The sequence below is a fragment of the Macaca mulatta genome, chromosome 4 (assembly GCF_049350105.2).
Source record: "Macaca mulatta isolate MMU2019108-1 chromosome 4, T2T-MMU8v2.0, whole genome shotgun sequence".
Lineage (NCBI taxonomy): Eukaryota > Metazoa > Chordata > Mammalia > Primates > Cercopithecidae > Macaca > Macaca mulatta.
This window is the reverse complement of record NC_133409.1, coordinates 179,353,746-179,375,515: the sequence shown is the minus strand read 5'-3', so window position 1 is coordinate 179,375,515 and position 21,770 is coordinate 179,353,746. Positions and strand designations below refer to the sequence as shown.

The 21,770-nt window shown below is 45.3% G+C and overlaps 1 long non-coding RNA gene across 2 annotated transcripts in view; it reads right to left on the bottom strand.

The window, feature by feature from the left end:
• Positions 1-5,715: 5,715 nt before the first annotated feature.
• Positions 5,716-21,770, bottom strand: part of LOC144340585 (uncharacterized) — a 149,330-nt gene continuing 133,275 nt past the window's right edge. Inside the window, exons 3-5 of one of the 2 annotated variants that reach the window (XR_013416853.1) lie at positions 10,797-10,894; positions 9,281-9,421; positions 5,716-7,628 (exon numbers count right to left, since the gene is read on the bottom strand). This is a non-coding gene — a long non-coding RNA (uncharacterized LOC144340585). Of the gene's footprint in view, positions 7,629-7,817; positions 8,333-9,280; positions 9,422-10,796; positions 10,895-21,770 lie in introns of those variants that run through there. The other variant, XR_013416854.1, reaches the window with a different exon arrangement.

Here is a 21,770-nt window from a genome sequence, read left to right as displayed (position 1 = left end):
TTGTGAGAAGATCTAGAATATTGTCAACAGATGGCTTATGAAAGTGCCTTTGATATTACAGTACATCTATTTATGATTCTGTAGTAAATAAAATGTAACTAGGACTGCTCCCAAATTGGGCAGTGATGTGGGCGGTACACATACACACAGAATTTCAGGCACCTAGGGTGAGATACGAAACTCAAAAGGATGAAATTCAAAATGTAAGTGAGAGAAAAAAGGCCGAATAGAGTCAGATACACAGATAAAGATATTTTACTCGGTATCGTGTTAGAAATTCCATGCATCAGGAATTTCAGACTGCTGAATCCATAGTTCTATTTAGCTTTGAAATCTTGGTATTTGAATGTGCCTTCCACATTTTATATCCTTTATACTGCTAGTCTTTCTCAGTTTCTCCCTAAGATTATTTTAAGTTCATATTCTGAAATTACAGGGATGAAAGGTAGGAAGGGAAAGTCGTGTGGTAAGGGATTTTCCCCAGTTACAGAAAAAAAGAAATAGGGAATCGCAGCGGCAGATTTTGACTTATGGGATGGTGAAGGTATGTGAAGCAGCTTAAAGAGGAATAGAAAAAAGGAAAGAACGATTTCTGTAGTCTGTGTTATTAGGAATAACAGAGCTACATCTGCTGCTTACACTTCATGCCAGACACATTCTCTGAGGCGCTGGGACTACATCTTGGCTCTTCAGGGCTGAAGTTGTCTTTTCGTAAGAACCAGATTTGCACCCCCGCCCACTGTTTCCAGTAAAGCAATGGGGCAAATCCCACCTCCCTGGAATGTTCTGTTCCGGCAGCTGGAGTGACAAACTGCGGAATATTATTCACACGGCGTTGGCTCTGATCAGAACAAATGTTTCTTCATTTATCGTCCCTCTCTTTGCTGATGATCCTGCTTGACTTTGCATCCACCCTGAAAATTTACCCAAGCTTTTGTACGATGAGAAGGTACTATCTGCTAGAAAACATTTTTTATAGAGCACTTTATTCTAAGACAGCCACTGGCAGTTCATGCAACTGTACAAAACCCAAGTCCTGGCTCCACGCAGGGCCATGCCGGGGCTTCATCCTAGGTCCTTTCAAATGTCTCTTGGAGAATGTTTCTGTAATAGGAAATGCACACTTATTTCTCAGGGCTTTATCTGCACTGTTTAAATGACAGTTCTCTTCAACCACTACAGTAAGAAAGTGATCAAATTCTATCATGCAAATGAATATACTTAATTATGTAGAAGTATATTTTTGTTACATAACAGTAATTACTCTAATAACAAATCAATAAGCTAGTAGATTTCCAAACAGGTTTCAAGATTTCTAAGAGGCAGACTAAAGGTGATTACAGTTCTCTTTACTAACATATACATCATGATATTATAATAATGATAAGTATAAAATTAACCCAATTTCTGCGATTCATTTATTACTCGACGGATATTTGAGTATTTTTACTGAAATATATTTTAGTATTTGTTATGCCAGGCACCATTCCAAGCAGGGAGATCTAGCAGGATGTAAAGGGCAAGGCCCTGCTCTCGTGGAGATCACAGTCTCGTGCAGGAAGATGGCTAATAAGTAAATGAGACATGCTCAAGGTAATTACATATGTTTGCATTAAAAATCTTTTAATAGAGATTTAACATTATTTCATCTGGTCCTTTCAAAAACCCTGGAAGGTAGATTACGAAGAGATTACCAGTGTGTAGAAAAGTTGTAAGAACAGTACAAAAAGCTCCCTTTTCCCCTTCACCTAGACGTTCCAATTGTTAATATTGTTATCAACTGTGTAGTTAATTGTTCATAATTGTTAATAACACTACATTGCTTCATCACCTTCTCTCTATATATACATATATATCAAATATATATGTATGTCAGTGTATGTATATATGTGAGTGTGTGTGTGTGTATATATATATAGTCAGGATATGTCACCTATCTCATACAAGGGGTTGTATATATATACGCTGACATATATTGGCTATATATACCCTGACATTGTGCCTGGGTGGCTTATAAACAACAGAAATGTGTTTCTCACAGTTCTGGAGGCTGGAAGTCCAAGATTAAGGTGTCAGCAGGTTCAGTGTCTGGTGAGGGCCTGCCCTCTTCTTCATAGACCGCACCTTCTCCCTGCATCCTCACGTAGAGGAAGGGGAAGCTCCTTCAGGCCACTTGTGTAAGGGCACTAATCCCATGCATGAGGGTGCCACTCACCTCCCAAAGGCCCCACCTCCTAATACCATCACCTTGGTGATTAGGTTTCAACAGATGACTTTTTGGGAGACAGAACCTTTAGACCATAGCAGTGCCCTCATCCCTAAATATCCCACTGTGTACCTCCTAAAAACAAGGACACTCTTTGTCACCCCAACACAAGACTGTCCAAGTCAGGAAATGAACACAGATACAGCACAGCCATCCAATCCACAGACCTGGTTCAAATTCCACCAAGGGTCCACCAGCCTTTCCTGTGCAGGCTGTGAGACAGCACGCCTTGCACTGAGCTTCTGGTCACCTCAGTCTGTTCCCATACGGAACAGCCCCCAGTCTTTTTCTGCCTCTGTGCCCTTGGCACAGGAGCACAGGTCCTTCATCCCATGGGCTGAGACCCCCCGGCACTCAAGGCTGTAATACCACCGAGGAGATGCTGTGTCCTTCTTCATGCATCAAACCATGAGGCGCACGGTGCCACCTGTCCTACCTGAGATGGTCTCACCTTAATTACGCAGTCAAGCTGTGTCTGCCGCCTCCCCCTTGCATTTGGTAGTGGTTTGTAGGAAGGTAGTCCAATGTTTTGCCAACATCCTGTTTCTCATCAAACCTCCACACACCAGGGACACCCACATGGATCAACAACTACTGTTACTGTTGCCTAAGAGTGACTATCTATTTCCATCATTCCCTCTGCATTTACTAGTTGGCATTCTACTACAAGGAAGAGCTTTTCCTTCTCCTCATTTGTTTATTTATTGAATTAATTTTTTTTAATGAGTATGGATTCATGGATTCCTATCTCATACAATGTATTGTAATCCAATTATTTATTTTGATGCTTAAATCATTCTAAAATCGGCCTGTGAGAGCCCCCTCGAGCCCCCAGTTAAAGGGCCTATTAGGTCAGGCTCATCCTGGGAATTCTCCCTTTTGATTGACTCCAAGTAAACTGATTAGGGATCTTAATTATACCTGCAAAATCCCTTTATCTTTCCCTTATAACTAATCTAATTACAGGAATGAAATACCTGCCTCTTTTTGATATATCCCCATTATTCTTATTATTCTTGGGTCCTTCTTTGCTATCTGGCACAAAAATATGTTCCCGAATTCTCTTGGACTTTCCCCACCCCTGTGCTGGAATCGACCGTTTCTCCAACCAAGGCCTGAGTGCTGGCTGTGTTTGTGCCTGCCACATTGTCATTGCTTCTAGGCCCTTCCAGCTGACAGACATAGCAGGTATGTGCATGTATATATGTACACACACATATATACACACACATAGATATGCATACATGCACACACATCTGTAACAATTCTCTAACTCTGGGTATATGTAAGATACAGATATGCAGCTCATGAATTTATACCTCTATGTCTAATTTCAGTTCGATACCTCAAGGTTCTTTCCAGTCTCCTCCATCCCTCAGCCTTACCTGACAAAGAAGGTGAAGAGTCCTGGGGACGCGGGAGGAGCCTGTCTAGAGGGGTTGGTTAGGGGGGGCCTCCTTGAGGAGCTGAGCCTGGGTGAGGACACACAGTGGAGAGGATTCCAGGCAGAGGAGCAGCAAGCACAAAGCGTCAGGAGTCAGGGAAGGGTCAGGGTGGCCGTTGTGTGCTGAGCAGGCCGAGAGTCTGCTGGTGATGCCTAGTGAGGTGAGAAGGCATTGGAGGATTTCAAGGAAGGGTGTGACATGATGTGCTTTGTATTTTAAGCCGTCACTCCGGCTGCAATGCCAAGCATCGATTGTGAGAGGACAGGGGTGAAGGAGAGCACAGTGCGTGCTTGCCCTTGTAAGCCATGGACTCATTCACCCCACAGCCAGCTCCCGAAACTAGGGTGGCTAGGCACGTCAACAGTGCTTACCCACTCACTTATTTCTACTCTGGGCAGGGCCTGTTAGGTGATGTGAAGGATGTGGCTTCACAGGGACACAAAGTCCATCCTCCCTGTCCTAGCCTCTGGGTCAGTTCTTGCATGTTCCTGCATGATTAGTAATAAACAACTGTGGGCACCTCAGAGATGTTTGACAGGACCGGCACTCCAGTTTGGTCCTGGCATTTTACAGGCATAGAAACTGAGAAGTCATGTGACTGCCCGTGGTCGCAGTTACTGACCACATCCGCTTGGTACTGCTTTCCCGCATACGGTTCACTGTTTCACAGCTCCAGGCACACACAGCTCAGCTAGCTCCCTCCTCCCTGGCACGCATCTCTATGGACACAAACAATGAGAATTGCATGCCTGACTGTGTGAAAAGAGGTCTGTCCCTTTGCACCCACACTTGGAAGTTTGTGCGCTGCATTAAAGCGCGCTGTTTAACCCATGCCTTTGTCTCCTATGAGAGGAGAACGTGTTTTGTAGGACGCAGCTCTGATTTCCCTGGGGCTCTTCCACTGGATCCCCTCAGTTTGATATTAATTTAGTCAAATAAAACAAGGTCACCTGCACCTTGTCCCCCACACAGTGCTTTCCCTCCATGGATGGATACCTTTGGCCTCTTTCCCCTGTGCAGAGCAGCTGCCGAGGTGCACTGGATACATGGACAATATCTGCCTATATTGCAGCAGATGCTGAGCATCAACACCCCAGTGACCACCGGGGCTACAGTTATCTTCTACTGCTGTCTAACAAATGACCACAAACTTAGCCACTTCCAGCAATCCAAACTTCCTAACTCACAGTTCCCATGGGCCAGGGATCCAAGCACACATCAGTGGGGTCTCCTGCAGGGTCTCACCAGGCTCAAATTCTCATGTTGCCCAGGGCTGCAATTCTCTCTGAGGCACAGACTCCCCTTCCAAGCTCCCTGGCTGTCAGTAGAATTCAGGTCCTTGTGGTTGGAGGATGCAGGATCTGAGCTCCTAGGGCAACCTGCAGTTCCCTGCCCAGTGGCCCTCTCCATAACATGCAAATCTTTGGGGCCAAGGGAGGTGGTTTCTGCTGCTTCAACTCTCTCCTCAGGAAGCCCCCAGGTAAAGGGTCTAGTTAGGGCAGGTTCACCTTGGGAAATCTCCCTTTTGCTTAACTCCAAGTTAACTGATTAGGTACCTTAATTATACCTGCAAAATCCCTTTATCTTTCCATTATAAGTAACCTAATCACAGGAGTGAAATACCATCAAGTCCTGTCCACACTCAAGGGGAGATTCTAGAGAACATGCTCCAGGAGAAGGACTTGTGGGGCCATCTTAGAGTTTGCCTAATTGAATTACTTATTCCTGCTACCTTACTTTTTAAAATTTGAAAAAATCATGTTAAAATACACAGGACATAAAATTTACCACCTTAACCATTCAGAAGTGTACGGTTCAGTGGCATTGAGTCCATTCAAAGTGTTGTGCAGCCATCACCACCATTTATCTCCAGGACTTTTTCATCATCCCAAATGGAAACTCTGTACCCATTAAACACCAACTCCCCATTCTCCTTCCCTCAGCCCCTGGTGACCCCCTAGCCCCAGTGTTTTGTGTACTTGTTTTCTCCAACACATATGGTGGCAGGAGAATTCTCAGATAAAACTACAGATTCTTCTGCCTCACTTCTCACACTTGTGATTTTATCAACCTAGAGTTTCTTGAGCAACTCAAAATAAATATGCATCTGGGCTTGTTCTTCAAAAGACTTGTGTAGCCAATCCCTACTAGGCTGGGACTGTGAGCTCTAGCTGGCCCCTGTGCTAGGCAGAATAGAGAGGAAAAGTCAGATGTTGGAAACAGGTCGTGCTGCTTTGCCGCGATCAGCTCGGTCATGGAGACCCTAACCCAGCTAGAGGAATTAAAGACACACACACAGAAATATGGCATGTGAGGTAGGGAATCAGGGATCTCACAGCCTTCAGAGCTGAGAGCCTTGAACAGAGATTTACCCACATATTTATTGACAGCAAGCCAGTGACTGGCATTGTTTCTATAGATTATAGATTAACTAAAAGTATTCCTTATGGGAAACAAAGGGATGGGCCGAAATAAAGGGATGGGTTTGGCTAGTTATCTGCAGCAGGAGCATGTCCTTAAGGCACAGATCGCTCATGCTACTGTTTGTGGTTTAAGAATGACTTTAAGCGGTTTTCCACCTTGGGTCGGCCAGGTGTTCCTTGCCCTCATTACGGTAAACCCACAAACCCACAGCCTTCCAGCGTGGGCGTCATGGTCATCACGAGCATGTCACAGTGCTGCAGAGACTTTGTTTCTGGCCAGTTTTGGGGCCAGTTTATGGCCAGATTTTGGGGGCCTGTTCCCAACACTGCTTGATCTCATACTCTCTACAACCTCACACATAGCGTGCACTGAAAGCAAACTCACCAAGTCAGCAGTATGGTACATTTCCTTTAATTTAGTAAAGGAACTGAGTCCAGACTAAATGAGGAACCTCATGCCTCTCTGGTGTCTCAATTTCCCACCTAACTAACGGGATCCGCAAAGTCAACATTTTAAAAAAATCACATGCTCCTTGTACAGACAGAAGGAACATACCAGAAGAACCTGGACAGGTTTTAATACTTTGAGAATTAATGTCCCAACTGCACCAAAAAAAGATAATTCTGCAGTCTTTTTGGAAGCTTCTCTCCTCATAAATCTGTTGTTTTTTAATGGGGTGATGAACATTGATTCTAGGGTTTCTAATAGAAACAGTAGGTCATAGGTACAATTTTGCTCCTTTCACTCTGGGAGTCTTAGGCACAGCTGTGTCCAAAGGGAATTTGCTTCCCTTTATTTGGGTTTGCATGGATGTTGTATTTTTGTGCATTGCAGATTTCCACAGCTTTGTTAGCAAGGCATAATTATTTCCAGACAAGATGCTGGCTCAGATGACTGCCTCATCCTTAATGTGGCTTTTGAGTTTCGCAAGAGGCAAACCCAGAGCTTTCCTCCCTGTGCCTTCTGTGCATCCTGGTAACGTGGCAAAGAGAAATTACAACTAGGAAAGAAGTCGTCATTTTAGGCGATTATAAAGCATTCCCAGAATAAAATAATTTGTTCAAATTCCAAACCCACATGTGTAGAAACTATAATTTTTTTTTTTTTTTTTTTTGAGACAGAGCCTCACTCTATTGCCCAGGCTGGAGTGCAATGGCGTGATCTCGGCTCACTGCAACCTCCACCTCCTGGGTTCAAGTGATTCTCCTGCCTCAGCTTCCCAAGTAGCTGGGATTACACGCGTGCGCTACCACGCCTGGCTAATTTTTTATATCTTTAGCAGAGACAGGGTATCACCACGTTGGCCAGGCTGATCTCAAATTCCTGACCTCATGATCCGCCCACCTCAGCCTTCCAAAGTGCTGGGATTACAGCTGTGAGCCACCGCGCCCGGCCAAAACTGCGTGGATGGCAACTTTCTTCCACAAACAGAATAAGGGGTGATTGTGCCAACGGCTTCTGCTCTTGAAATATACCTGGGTCTGGAGGCAAGCCTGCAATGATAGAACATTCAGCAGCCCATCTGTGTGTGAAAAGCCTGCAGGTAAGAGTGCCATACGGCAAAGAATGAGCAAACTGGAGAAACACTAATGCATTTCCATTCCCCAGCCCTCCGAAAACCCACAAAGAGAAGTTCAGCTGGGCAGCTAGAGCTTGCTGGGAACCAGGGAGTCCACTGAGTGACCATAACCACTGAAGAGCTTGTATTTGCATTGGCTTTCCTTAGAGATTTGGTTTTAAACAGCAAAACAAATACAAATTCAAGAGACTTCTTGCTTTAAAAAAAGCAGGGGGGGGGAAGGTGGTATTTATATTGCCGCGTCAATATTTTTAATGTACTTTAAGATGAAAGAAAAGTCCATTACAATAGGGAATAATAACCAGTCCCTAAAGATCTGTTTGCAGCTCTTTTCACTTCCTCCAGAGTGAAAGAAATTCCAGTTTCATGATGTCACTGCCTTAGCCAGATCTTTCTGAGGATGCAGCTGTTCAGATGGATGCGGGTTCTGTGTGTGCAGTTTCCTCCTGTGTTTCCCAGAGGCGAATGGGGAGGACGGGCCATGGCAACATTCAACAAGCTGGCCTCACCCAGCACACACACACCTGCCATCTCTGCAGTTCTGACCTTGGCTGGCCTCCCTCCACTGTCCAGCTTTGAGCCTCATCTTCATCTTCGAGCAGTGGCTGGAAGTTACAGCTGCAGCAAATGTGCAGAATATGAAAAGAATTCAGAATAGAATTAGACCAGGAATGATGTTAAATCCAGCCGTGTGCTCCAGAGACCCGGCAAGGTTGCAGGCATCTCTAAGTGAACAGAAGCAGGTAACATATGACTGAATGTAGGGGCCAGGACTAGGAGCTGACCTGTTCGCAAGACAGTGACTTAGCAAGTACAAAATCAATAAAAATCATCCTGACCTCTCTACTTCTAACTCCCGTGTCCAAGCTAACATCCCTGCTCATGATGCAACCTCAGCTAGCTGGTAAGGAGGCCCCAAAAATTCACTCGGAAATTCAACTCCAAATTTATTCTGAATCTTTTTTTAGTGGGAAAAGGACTTGTAATCCCGAAAAGAGACAGCATTAAGTGTAAAAATGATGAAGATGAATCAAATCTATTTCTGATATTTTGGGGTTAGGAGGTAATCTGTGGATATTTGGCCTTTTCCTTATTTGTTATGTTTAAGAGGATTTTGTGTGCTGGAGTGTCAGTCAAACTTGTAATTCTAACTTAAAATGTGGAGTTAAAAAGTTGATGTAGAGTATAATTTTATGTTGATATTTTAAGAGTATATGAAATGTATTATATGTCTAGATTTTGTTATATTTACAGGAATTATTACTTAAGTACTTGGGAAGATTTTGTTGTTGTTGTTAATCAGACAATTAAGGAAGTCAAATGATTACATTTACAAAGTCTGTTCAAAAAGTTTAATGCAATTTGTGTTTGTTGATGGGACCAAAGTTAATCAAAGGCTCTCTTTAAAAAGTATTAAATATTACTATATTAATTTTTAAAAACAATATTTGCAGGTTGAACGGCATGTATAAATGACATGAAGAACACTGCCAATGTGTTAATTAGACAACATTTTAAATATTCACCAATTCTTATTATAAGAGTATTTCTTTCAAGGTACTTTACCAAATATCATTTTCTTTCATTGAAAGGATTGCTTCAGCCTTGACTGATGTGCACATGCTCATAACAGAGGCGAAGGGCAGTAGAGTGAAGGCCCAAGGCTGTCCCTGGTTAGCCTGTGGACTCGAGTCTCAGTTTTCTCATCTGTAAAATGGCATAATAATAAATATATCATGCAGCCAACTGCAAGGACGGGATGAAATGTTGTGGGTAAAGAAAGCCCCCGCCAACTACCTGGCCCAAGGCAGGCACCCCACAGACAGTGCTTGTGCTTGTCACCTCACTGTGAGACGTACAGTAACAGTCATGTAGTACTCTTTTTCTCTGAGCCATTGTTTTATTGGATTATATTGACAATTTATATCGTAAGGAAATCTCCCAGAGTGACCCTGTTAAGATGTCAGAAATATCATAGCACATGTCAGCTTGAAGCCCTCTAATGGCTTCGTCTTGGTCAGAAGAGGAGCCGAGGTCAGACTGTGGCCTCCAGGTCCCTCAGCAGATGGCTCAGCGCTTTCCTGGGACATACTAGGCCCTTCCATGGCAGGTCTTTGTGACAGCTGTTCCCTCTGCCTGGAAGCTCTTCCTCAAGAATTCTGCATGACTCACCTCTTCCACTTTCAGGCCTCTGTTTGAATGTCACCTGAGCCCCCTTTTTAAAACTGCACCCCACCCAACAGACTAATCCCAGGAATAAGTGCATCCCTTGTGTCAAAAGGGGTGGTCTGAAAGCTTAAGAAATGGTAAAAGGATTCTCCTCATGGTTTATACTTTGTTGCTAGGCTACAATTTTTTTTTTTTTTTTTGAGACAGAGTTTCGCTGCTATTGCCCAGGCTGGAGTGCAATAGCGCAATGTCGGCTCCCTGCAACCTCCGCCTCCAAGGTTCAAGCGATTCTCCTGCCTCAGCCTCCCAAGTAGCTGGGATTACAGGCACCTGCCACCACACCTGGCTAATTTTTTGTATTTTTAGTAGAGACGGAGTTTCACCATGTTCCCCAGGCTGGTCTCAAACTCTTGACCTCAGGTGATCCACCCACTTCGGCCTCCCAAAGTGCTGGGATTACAGGTGTGAGCCACCATGCCCAGCCTTTTTTTTTTTTTTTTTTTTTTTTTTGGAGACAGAGTTTTGCTCTTGTTGCCCAGGCCAGAGTGCAATGGCGCGATCTTGGCTCACTACAACCTCCGCCTCCCAAGTTCAAGGGATTCTCCTGCCTCAGCCTCCTGTGTAGCTGGGATTATAGGCGCCCACCACCACGCCCAGCTAATTTTTGTATTTTTAGTAGAGATGGGGTTTCACCATCCTGGCCAGCCACCGCACCCGGCCCGCAATTTGTTTTTAAGTCTTCTTACAATGTTCAGAGACCAAAGATCTTTCTCTTGCAAATTGACAATCGTTTTGCTGCTGTGTTCCTAACAGCTAAAACAGTGCCTGGCACCCAGAAACAACCAAGGATTTGAATGAAGGAGTGGGCCAAGACTCAGGCAACGTAGGTTTTTATCCCAATTCTGAGACTTGCCTGCTTTGTGACCTTGTAGAAATCATGACCTTCTCGAGTCTTCATTTCCTCCTCTCCAAAATGGACCTAACAATCTGTCTCCCGTTGTCTCGATGGGACTGTAGGCGGGATTAATGGAGATGTAAGTGCACATGTACTATAAGGCCCTGCAGAAACATGACAGATTATTGTCATTAGTTGGGGACATTTGCAAAGATTGCCTACATGCATACTGTTTTAAATGTTTTTGAATTGGGAATTGTCTACCCTGTGGCCTTTGTATGAAATGAGATTGCTACATCAAGTATGACAAACATGTCCAGCACCATCGAGTGTTTAGCCCTGTGGCACCACATGAGGAAGGGGGAAGGATGGCCCATTGCAAATTTTCTCAAGACTGGTGAAAATTGGGGTCAACTGGAAGATTCTGGAGATCTATCAATGAGGCCAGATTAGCATCATTGGAATTTGCCTCATCATCCTATAAATGCCTGGGCGGCATCCTCTTGGAAGGATTGTACTGAAGGAAAGAGACTTGATAAAGTACATTACTTCTGATAATACAACAATCCCATGAGTAAGTGCACTCCCTGTGTCCAAGGGGTGGTAAAAAGACTTCCAAAGGAGTCTCCTCATGGTTTATATTGGGTACCTCAGTCTGCAATTTTTTTTAACTCCTCTCATGAAGTTCAGAGACCAAGAATCTTTCTCATGAAGTTCAGAGACCAAGAATCCATCTCCAATTAGCAGATTGACACTGCTAATCACAAGCAAGCCCAGGCTTGTGTTCAGAGACAAAGTCAGTGTGACCGGTGACTGTTACAGTAATACAAAATAATGGTGCCGGGTGCGGTGGCTCACGCCTGTAATCCCAGCACTCTGGGAGGCTGAGGCGGGCGGATCACAAGGTCAGGAGATCGAGAGTATCCTGCCTAACACGGTGAAATCCCGTCTCTACTAAAAATACAAAAATTAGCCGGGCGTGGTGGCGGGCGTCTGTAGTCCCAGCTACTTGGGAGGCTGAGGCAGGAGAATGGCGTGAACCTGGGAGACGGAGCTTGCAGTGAGCTGAGATTGTACCACTGCACTCCAGCCTGGGTGACAGAGCGAGACTCCATCTCAAAATAATAATAATAATCATCATCATCATCATCATCATCATCATCATGGCAGCAGTCCCACTAGCCGAGGCCAGCATTGAATAGGGCAAGTTACTCAAACAGGTCACCCTAGCGACCACTCCAAATGCCTGTGCTTAAACTAACTTAGGGAGCCCGGTTTTGCAGGATGTGCAACCACGTTGTGCCCCCTAGGGCTCACCAGACTTCAGTACCTAATCATGTACCTCACCATGGCCCAGGTTCCCAGGGAAATAAAACATGTAAGTTGCCCATACAGGAAACGGAAGTCATCCTCATTGCTCTGCAGATTTAAAAATTACAAACTTCATTAGCAGGAGCTAAGAACAAGAGACGAGTGCCATCTTGTGGAGAGACCCACAGACACGCATGGAGTTGCACCCCAAATTCTCTCCCAGAGCAAGCATTCCCCAAACTCACCCCCCTTAAAGACCTCCTGAGTCAAATGCACTTGAGCACAGAGTTCACAGTGCTCTTTCAACTTTTTCAAAAGAGCAACAGTTTAACAGCTAATCACCCTAAGCTCCCTCACAGCAGCCTGAGGCCTACGGAAGCTCTCCAGGGAGGCTGCACCATGCTGTCCTCCCATCACTGGGCAGCCCATCTCCTCAAGTTGTTGGCCTCCCAGTTGGTAGAAGAGAGAGGGTAATGGTCCTTTTGCTCATGCAGCCTCTCCCCTACTTCAATGCCCACCATTTGGTTTCATGCGAGAACCTTCATTACATATTACACACCACACAGGCGCTGGGGATACCAAAATAACAATGACAGGCTGGCACGGAGTCAGGTAAACAGACATGTAAGTGACAAGTGCTGTGACTGTGCAGAGCAACAGGGCAGAGAGCTGAAGAAGGAGGGAGAGAAGTCCTGGGGTTCTGTCTACAGAGCAGCCTTCACTGAGGGTGCACGACTGCCCCCCGTGTTCCCTGGGGCCCTAGCACTCCTCTGAGTGCTAGCTGGAGCAGGAGCTGTGGCCACGTTGACCAAGACCATCCTCGAGGGGAACCTCTGCCCTCCTTGGCGAGGCTGGCCTGGGTGTGGACACTGCTTTTCCTCTTAGTTCTTCTGAGGCGAGGTTTTCCAGTAGAAATGTTTACTAGGCAACTAAAGGAAAAAACAAAAGCAAACAATGAAATACAGGGGTATGTAAAGGCTAGCTTGCAAGCAAAGGTGCCACACCCCGACATGACAGACACTAAACTCCAGCACAGGCCGGCCTGGCCACGGTGGCTTCTTAGCATGTGAATCTCTTTGCCATCTTCACCTCACATGTGTCCAGGGGCACGAGGCCAAGCTGCCAACAAGCCCAGTGAAGGTAGACTGGTCTCACGAGACACACAGCCTACTGAGACCTGCAGTACATTCCAGAAGCTGCTTCCTTCATAAATCCTGCTCTCGACGGGCTCATGGCATCCACACCCCGGCTTCCACTGCGGTCTACCCATCCTGGCCATGAAAGTGGAAGATCTTACAGTTGTTGGTTTTGTTGTCATTGTTTTTAAGGTCAGTGGACATTTGAGTTGTGTCTGAATTTGGCAAAGATTTATTTTGATTATGCTGGTATAAAATCTGTTTTCTAATCTATTTTATTTCTCAATCTCATCTCAAGGGGAGATATTGTGAAATATATATTTGTTCTTCATCCCCTGTTGCCTGGCATACAACTCCTAAAATCCTTGGAATCTCCAAATGTCTTTCTATAATTGACTTTTATGATGTCTTTTCATATGCTAATAATTGACTGATGGCTGGGCTCCCAGACAGTTTAAGGATGGGACTGTTCTCCAGAAAGACCAAGGCAGGATCAGCACTTCCAGCTCCAACCCTCAACGTCCAAGGAGTGGAGGGAGCTGGAGGTTAAGCTGATTACCAATGGCCAATGGTTTTGTCAATCATGCCTACATAATGAAGCATCCATAAACGGTCCAAAGGAACAGAATTTGGAGAGCTTCCAGGCAGCTCATCAGGTGGAGGTTCCTGGAGGGTAGCAAACCCCTTCCCCCATACCTTGCCCTACACATCTCTTCTTCTGTATCCTTTGTAACGTCCTTTGAGTAAACTGGTAAATGCATTTCTCTGAGTTCTGTGGGCCACTCCAGCAAATTAATCAAACCCAGAGAGGGGATTGTGGGAACCCCAACTTGAAGCTAACAGGTCAGAAGTTCTGGACGGCCAGAATTGCGACTAGTGATTGGGGATAAGGAGGGCGGCCTTGGAGACTGAGCCCTGTGAGATCCCACACTATCTCCAGATGGACAGCATCCTAGTTGAATTAGACAACACCCAGCTGGTGTCTGTCCCCTGAAGAACTGCTTGCTTGTTTGCAGCTGGGGAGAAATCTCCCGCATTTGTTCACAGAAGTCTTCATCTGCGTTGATCGTTGTGTTGTTGAGTGAGAAAATAGGAGAAAGCACTTTGAGCTTGTGTGTTTTTTCCACACTAACACCGTGAAAAATGAAAATGAAATCCTGTGCCTCTCAACCAACTGAACCAATCCCCTCTTGGCCAGGGGTATCCCAGGGAAATGAAAACTGAGTTCCCCACCATGACAGTTGGGAGGTCGGACACGCCCCTGCTAACCGCCCTTAGGCTTTCTTCCCTAAGGTTAAACAGAAACCAGCCCTTCTGAAAGACCACCCAGATATCAACGAACCGCCTACCTCTGCACCTCTTTTGAAGTCTGGACGAAACAGCCCATCAGTGTTCCTTCCAGAGAAGAGACCGCCAACCACAGAGTGGTTCCGGCTGGTCTACAGAGGATGCACAGAGAGGGATTTTGTGTCCCCTCTTCGTCTTTTGATGTCATAGGGCGAATACTCCACCCATCATGTTGACGCTGCCATTTTTTTGAATGTGGAGAGGCATAGTGCCCGGTTGCGCATGCGCAGGTTACCTCACTCATAAATATTTATGAACTTCCTGTAGCTTATTGAATATGTATATTTGGCCACGATGCTCAGCATAACTTCCTTATTCTTCCCACCCTTGAAGTGTCTGTTTCTGGATTCTGGCCGGAGGCTATGCTTTCTGCCTGTCAGAATGGCCACCTGGCAGGCTGCGACCCTTTATAAGAAACGAAGCTCTCCTTTCCGAATTTATGAACCTTGTTATTCTTCCACTGACACTCCTCTTCATCTGGACTTCATTGGGACCCATAAATTTAGTCTGGGGCAACTGGAAATACAAGGAAGCAATGCTGAATTCTAGAAGTTATGCTTGAGATTGTATTCACTTAGTGAAAATATAGGGCAGAATCTGGAAGTAAAGTGGTACTCTCAGTACAGTGAGTAGTCCACAAGCCATCTAAACAAGGGGTCACGGTTCTAGTTTTGGAACAAGGCATGAGTCTGAATCCCAGCTCTGCTTTTCTAGCTGTGCCTGACTAGTGCAAGCCACTTTGCCATGTGAGCATCTTAGTCCACCCACACCATATAACAGAGCACCGTAGACTGGGTGGCTTCTAAACAACAGTCATTTATTTCCCCCAGTTCTGGAGGCTACAAGTCCAAGATCAAGGTGCCGGTGGATCTGGTGTCCGGTGAGGGCTACTCACACATTCTTGCTATGTCTTCACGTGGTGAAAGAGGCACACTAGCTTAGGGGAGAGAATTCACCCTTCCCATACCCTTTGGCCTCTCCTTCTTCCAGTATGTGAGGACAGCAACAAAGTGCCACCCTGGAAGCCGAGAGCAGCCCTCACCAGGCATCGAATCTGCTGGTGCCATGATCTTGGGCTTCCCAGCTTCCAGAACTGGGAGAAGTAAATTTCTATTATTTGTAAATTACCCAGTCTCAGATACTTTGTTATAGCAGCACAGATGGGCTAAGACACCAGGCTAGAGAACAAGGTTTCTCAAAAGTGTGGTTTCTGTCCCACATCAGTAAAAGCCACCCGGGCTCCTTGTGGAAGATATAGATTTCCAGGCCCCATCCAAGAATTTTGAAGCCAAATAGCCAGAGTTAGGCCCCAAATCTGCATTTTGAAGACGTGCTCACTGATGCACATGTGCACCAAATTTGGGGTCTGTTTCAGAGGGAAGGCAACAAGTTTGCAGCCTGTGAGTTCTAAGTCCTGCAGCACATCACTCTGGACCCTGTGACCCCAGGGAAACACAAGTAAATCACTCATCACTTCTTCCACTCACTGACAATAAAAATAGTTCTTGTGGGCTGGGCACAGTGGCTCAGGCTTGTAATCCCAGCACTTTGGGAGGCTAAGGTGGGCGGATCACTTGAGGTCAGGAGTTCCAAACCAGCCTGGCCAACGTGGCAAAACCCTGTCTCTACTAAAAATACAAAAATTAGCCAGGCATGGTGGCATGTGCCTGCAATCCCAGCTACTCAGGAGGCTGAGACAGGAGAATCACTTGATCCCAGAAGGCGGAGGTTGCAGTGAGCCGAGATCGCACCACTGCACTCCAGCCTGGGCGACAGGGCAAGGCTCTCTTACAAAAAAAATAAATAGTTCTTGTGAAAAACAGTTGGAAAAAAAAATCTTTTAAAACACTTTGTACCTGCACATAAGCTGTGCTCACTACTGATGCCAACCCCAAAAGACAGAAACATCCAGAACCCAGAGTTGATGTGGAAGGCAGGGGAGAGGGAGTAGACAAGGCTCCAACCGTCTCCCTACGGCAGCCACGACAGCCAGGCCCTTAGCTGTCAGATGCACCAGGGTGACCTGGAAGACTTGGTTTGAACAAAGGGCTTCTTTTGTTTTTAACCTACTTTCTGTGATAAATGACCATCTTTAGTTTCCTAAAATAAATCTACATTAGCGCCGAGTTGACAAAAATGCCCTGGTTGGGCAACATTGTGGAGCAGCAGATTTTGCTGTTAAGGCCGTACCTGCCTCCGCACCTGTTCTCAGTGCAGCTCTGCTCGCTAAATACCTGTCTCAGGACATTTTCTGCTCTATAAGTTACTCTATTATGTCTAAATTTAACTTCCTGTATTGTCCGTTTCAAGGGAATTTGTATTTGAAGCCTAATCTTTTGCTGCGGAATACAATTGCAAGAGGAAATATTTTCTCCCATGTCAGGATTCCATGCAGGGCCCCCGAAGACAACACTATTAGCCCATTTTCTAGGACAGAAACCATTTCCACCCAGAAAGTTCTTTGTGGTAGAAGGTTAAGCAATGTTTTAGTGATTCAAAAATCAAATCTAGGCAGGACTATTCCTCTGTGGCATTGTCACGTGTGGTCACTTCTGTAGATTGTATCCCTAAAATCACTCCCACCCTTTCCCCCCTTTGCCTTGCTTTGTTCTAGAAGCTGAAAATCCAAAATCCTCCATTTCTCAGAGTCTTGCAGCCAGGGGCTGGTGGGGATGGGGGAGAATACGACAGTTCTGTCTAGTAAGATGCAGGTGGAAATCCCTAGAGTGGCTGTCCCTCCCCGAAAAAGAAGGGAAATACCCTTCTATAGGAAAGCACTTTCTTTTTCCACTGTATACTCTCCATTTCTTTCGCCTGGAATGCAGTTGTGACTATTGGCAGAACAGCAGCTGTCTTGTGACTGTGAGAGAAAAAATACTGAAAGGAAACCCAATCAGCTCAGGATGAGAAGAGGAAAACACACCGTGAGACTCAGTCCCTGAGGCCTCTTGGAGCAGCTGCAAAAGTTCTGGCCTGTCCTCCTAGAGGCTCCTTTTGTGAGACAATGAACCTTGTCTGTTTTAGGCCAGTCTTGGGGAGGGCTTCTGTGACCTAACACACTTTCCTGGCCAATAAGCAAGACTTGACATTTTCTACTGTGGTTTGTCTCATTTTTTCTCTAGGCAGTAAAATGATAGATCTTCAAGGGGTTGAGGCACAGACATCCCCTTCCATCCACTTCTGTGTAGACCAGCTGTGCCATGAGGTCTATAGCCCTGATGGAGGTGTAAACATCCGTGTGGCTCTGACACTCTTAAACTAGAATGCTTCTTGGATTTGCCGTAAAACAGCTAAAAGAATGACAGGTGAAGTCGTAAGTACATGCTACGTGCTGAGCATTATTCTAAGTGCTGTACAATCAGTATTAACTCATTTAATCTTCTCAACACCCCCTAAGATGTATTATTTATTAATCCCAGTTTACATATAGATATTTAAAGCTCAGAGAGTTTAAGCAACTTGTCTAAAATCACACAACTGGTGGAACCAAGCACAGGCCCAAGCTGGCAGCCTGGTCTCCTAATCCTGGTGTGTCTGGAGTTGGCTCCTTCTGGTGGGTCTCCTCAGTCTGGCTGACTTCAAGAATTAAGCCGGGGACCTTCTCAGTGAGTGTTATAGCTCTTACAGGTGGTGCACACCCAAATAGTCAGCAGCAGCAAGATTTATTGCTAAGAGTGAAAGAACAAAGATTCCACAGCATGAAAGGGGACCCCAGCGGGTTACCACCACTGGCTCTGGTGACCAGCTTTTATTTCCTTATTTGGCATCACCCACATCCTGCTGATTGGTCCATTTTACAGAGAGCTGAGTGGTCCATTTTACAGAGTGCTGATTGGTCCATTTTTACAGAATTCTGATTGGTGCATTTTCAATCCTCCGGCTAGATACAGAGCGCTGATTGGTGCATTTACAATCCCCTAGCTAGACAGAAAAGTTCTCCAAGTCCCCACCTGACCCAGAAGCCCAGCTGGTTTCACTTCTCACTGGTACTTTCTGTCAACCAGAGTCAAATAATTTTTTCCAACCAACCAGGCAACTCACAAAATCAGTGAGTTCCTGGGGTATAATTTTCAGGCATCAGGCTTCCAGAGGTCAGAATTCTGGCCAGCCGTGATATTCTCCCTCCAGTGAAGAGCCCTCCGGACCTGCTCCATAGCCAGGGCAGGACCTGCCTCCCAGCAGAGCAGAGGTGACCTTGTCAGGAGCACGAGAAATGATCTTCAGACTGGGGGGCCCACCGTCCCCCAGGTTTCCTGCCTGTCTTTCCTGCAGGTCTCAAAATCTATCTTGAACAAACGCTTACATCATTTATTTTTAAATAAAAAAGAACCACTCTTGGGAGAAGGTAGTGCTTGGTTTTTTCTTCTTGGCAGAGTTCATTCCAGAGCCTGTATGAAGGCCTAGATTCTGTGTGTTTGGTTTTGTTATCTCTGTGCCCTACTAGAGTTTTATTTAAGGTTGCAAAGCCACAGTGCCTATGAATTAGACTTCCATACATTTTCTTTTCATACTTCATCTGAAAAGGAAATAATATCAATTGCATGCTTACTACGTGATGAAACTGACTAAGCAGATCTTACAATTGCACACTATATCTAGAGCTGTTACGTCTTCTGTTAAGATTCCCACCCCACCTGGGGAATAAAAGCAATTTTTACAAAGTTAACGTGAAAAAGATAAAAATTCATTTTTGCTTCATTCTGAAATCTCCAGCTGGCAATGGAGAGAAGATCAAATTGTTTTAGTCAGCTGTGGCTCCCTCCTCCTTTTTGAAGAGCACTAAATATGCGTGCTTAGTTAGGTCCATTGTTTTGTAAAATCACATCTATTTGCTCTGCTATTGTCGCCGTGAAGCGTGAATATAGCATGCTGCCTGCTGGGCTGGAAATACACACGTCGCGCCAATCCCGTACTTCATTTATGATCTATTATTCTCCATTATTCCTGCAGAGCTTCTGATTGCATTTCTATTAATCGTTCTAATTTGCTCTTCATTATGTTATTTGCCATTCAGCGTTGGGCCTCTACTCGGTTGGCTTCCAGTGTTTAGTAACTTATGTTGAGCTGCAGCTTTCTTTAGACTGGTGCTGCCTGAGAACGCAGACACCCAGTATCTTTGCTGCCTCCGAAAGGGGCCCGCAGAGGCCTCATGTGCCCATCTCATGTGTATGGCCAACAGGTTAGGGCCCTTTACTTACAATCTAGTATGCATCCCTCGTCCGCAGCTATTTACTAAATATCCACTGGCTGCCAGGCCTGTGCCAGGTGCTGGGATAATGAGCCTGCAGGAGCTGAAGCCTGGGGTGGGAAGTGGGCCAGGAGCCCAGGGCACATCCCCGAGTAGACCCTACAGGACCCTGTGCCAGTTAGGACGCGTTGAACTGCAAGTGATGGAAACTCGCCTTCAATGGAGCAAAGGTCAGGGGAAGCCGACCATTTCCTGAAACAAAAGTCAGGAGATAAGGCTCTCCAGGGCTCATGCCCGTGAAAGTCAGGACTCAGGATCATTTTCACCTTTCTGCTCCTTCGCCCTGCTCGCCCACCCCGCCTTCCCCCACCCTGCATTCCACCTTCTCCCTGTGCTTACAAGGTAGCTGAAGGAGTTTTAAGTGACACGTCCAGACACAACGGTTTCACAGAAACAAGATAGGGGTTGACATTTCTTTGTATCTCTTGTTAAAAGTGAAGAAATCTTTCCTAGGAACACCCCAGCAGCCTATCCCTTGGGTCTTGTTGGACAAAATCACATCATAGGCTCATGTTTAAACCAACCACTGGCAAGTTATATGAGCTGGCCACAATTGGCTGGGGCCCATCGGGAGCTTGAAGAGTGGATGAGGCAGTCTCCCCTAAACCTGAGGCTGCACAGGGGAGATGAAATAGCTAAACAAAATCAAGGCTGTATTAGGAAGCAGAAAAGGAGAGTGTCATGGTCTAAATGTTTGTGTCCCTCCAAAACGTATGTGTTGAAACCTAACCCCCAATGCAATAGTATTCAGAGGTGGGACTTCAGGAGATGATTAGGTCATAACAGCTTCGCCCTTATGAATGGGAGTTAAGGAGAGCCGAGGGAGTGTTTGCGCCTTTGATCATGTGAAGACAGAGCAAGTAGTAGCTCTCACCAGACACCAGATCTGCTGGCACCTTGACCTTGGGTTTCCCAACTTCCAGAACTGTAAGCAATAAATTTCTGTTGTTTACAAATTACCTAAATTACAAATTAGGTATTTTGTTCTAGCAGCACAAATGGAGTAAGACAGAGAGGTGATGGATGTTGAGTAAGTTACCAAAAACATCTCATTACTTTCTCTCCACCTACAGTAATGGTTCTTCTAAATTTAAAAAAAAAAAAAAAATCTTTTTTTTTTTTTTTTTTTTTTTGAGACAGAGTCTCACTCTGTTTCTGTCACCCAGGCTGGAGTGCAGTGGTGTGATCTTGGCTTACTGCAACCTTCACCTCCCGGGTTCAGGTGATTCTGCTGCCTCAGCCTCCCAAGTAGCTGGGACTACAGGCACCCGATACCATGCCTGGCTAATTTTTGTATTTTTAGTAGAGATGGGGTTTCACCATATTGACCAGGCTGGTCTCGAACTCCTGACCTCGTGATCCGCCCGCCTCGGCCTCCCAAAGTGCTGGCATTACAGGCGTGAGCACTTGCGCCCGACCAAAAAGAAAGATTCTTAAATGGGTGTGGACTTTACTATTTTTATAATAATGTTCTTTTGTGGGTAGTTCTTTTATAACTATAAAACAAAAACTGATTTAAAAATTAAGGACAAAGTTACAAAACCAATGAAAATTAAGTTGTCAAAATTACAGTTATGGACAAGTGGCATTGTTTTGCTGAAATCAATAGCCACTCCCAACATAAATAAGTTGCTATAGCAGCTGCTGTATCAGTGTGTGTCTCACGATCATTCAGCATCCTTTCCACTGTCCCTTCATTCATGCTTCTGTGCAGTTTTCTTGAAACTGCAGTGCCACTTAGTTTTCCTGGGCATGAACTCAGCCTACACCTGTCCCCTTCTCTTTGGCCAGTGAAAATGACTGTAGTTATTCATGTTCACAGAGTACATTTCAGTTATTGTTATTATTATTGTTGTTGTTTTGAGACAAAGTCACACTCTATCACCCAGGCTGGAGTCAGTGGCACAATCATAGCTCACTGCAGCCACAAGCTCCAAGGCTCAAGTGATC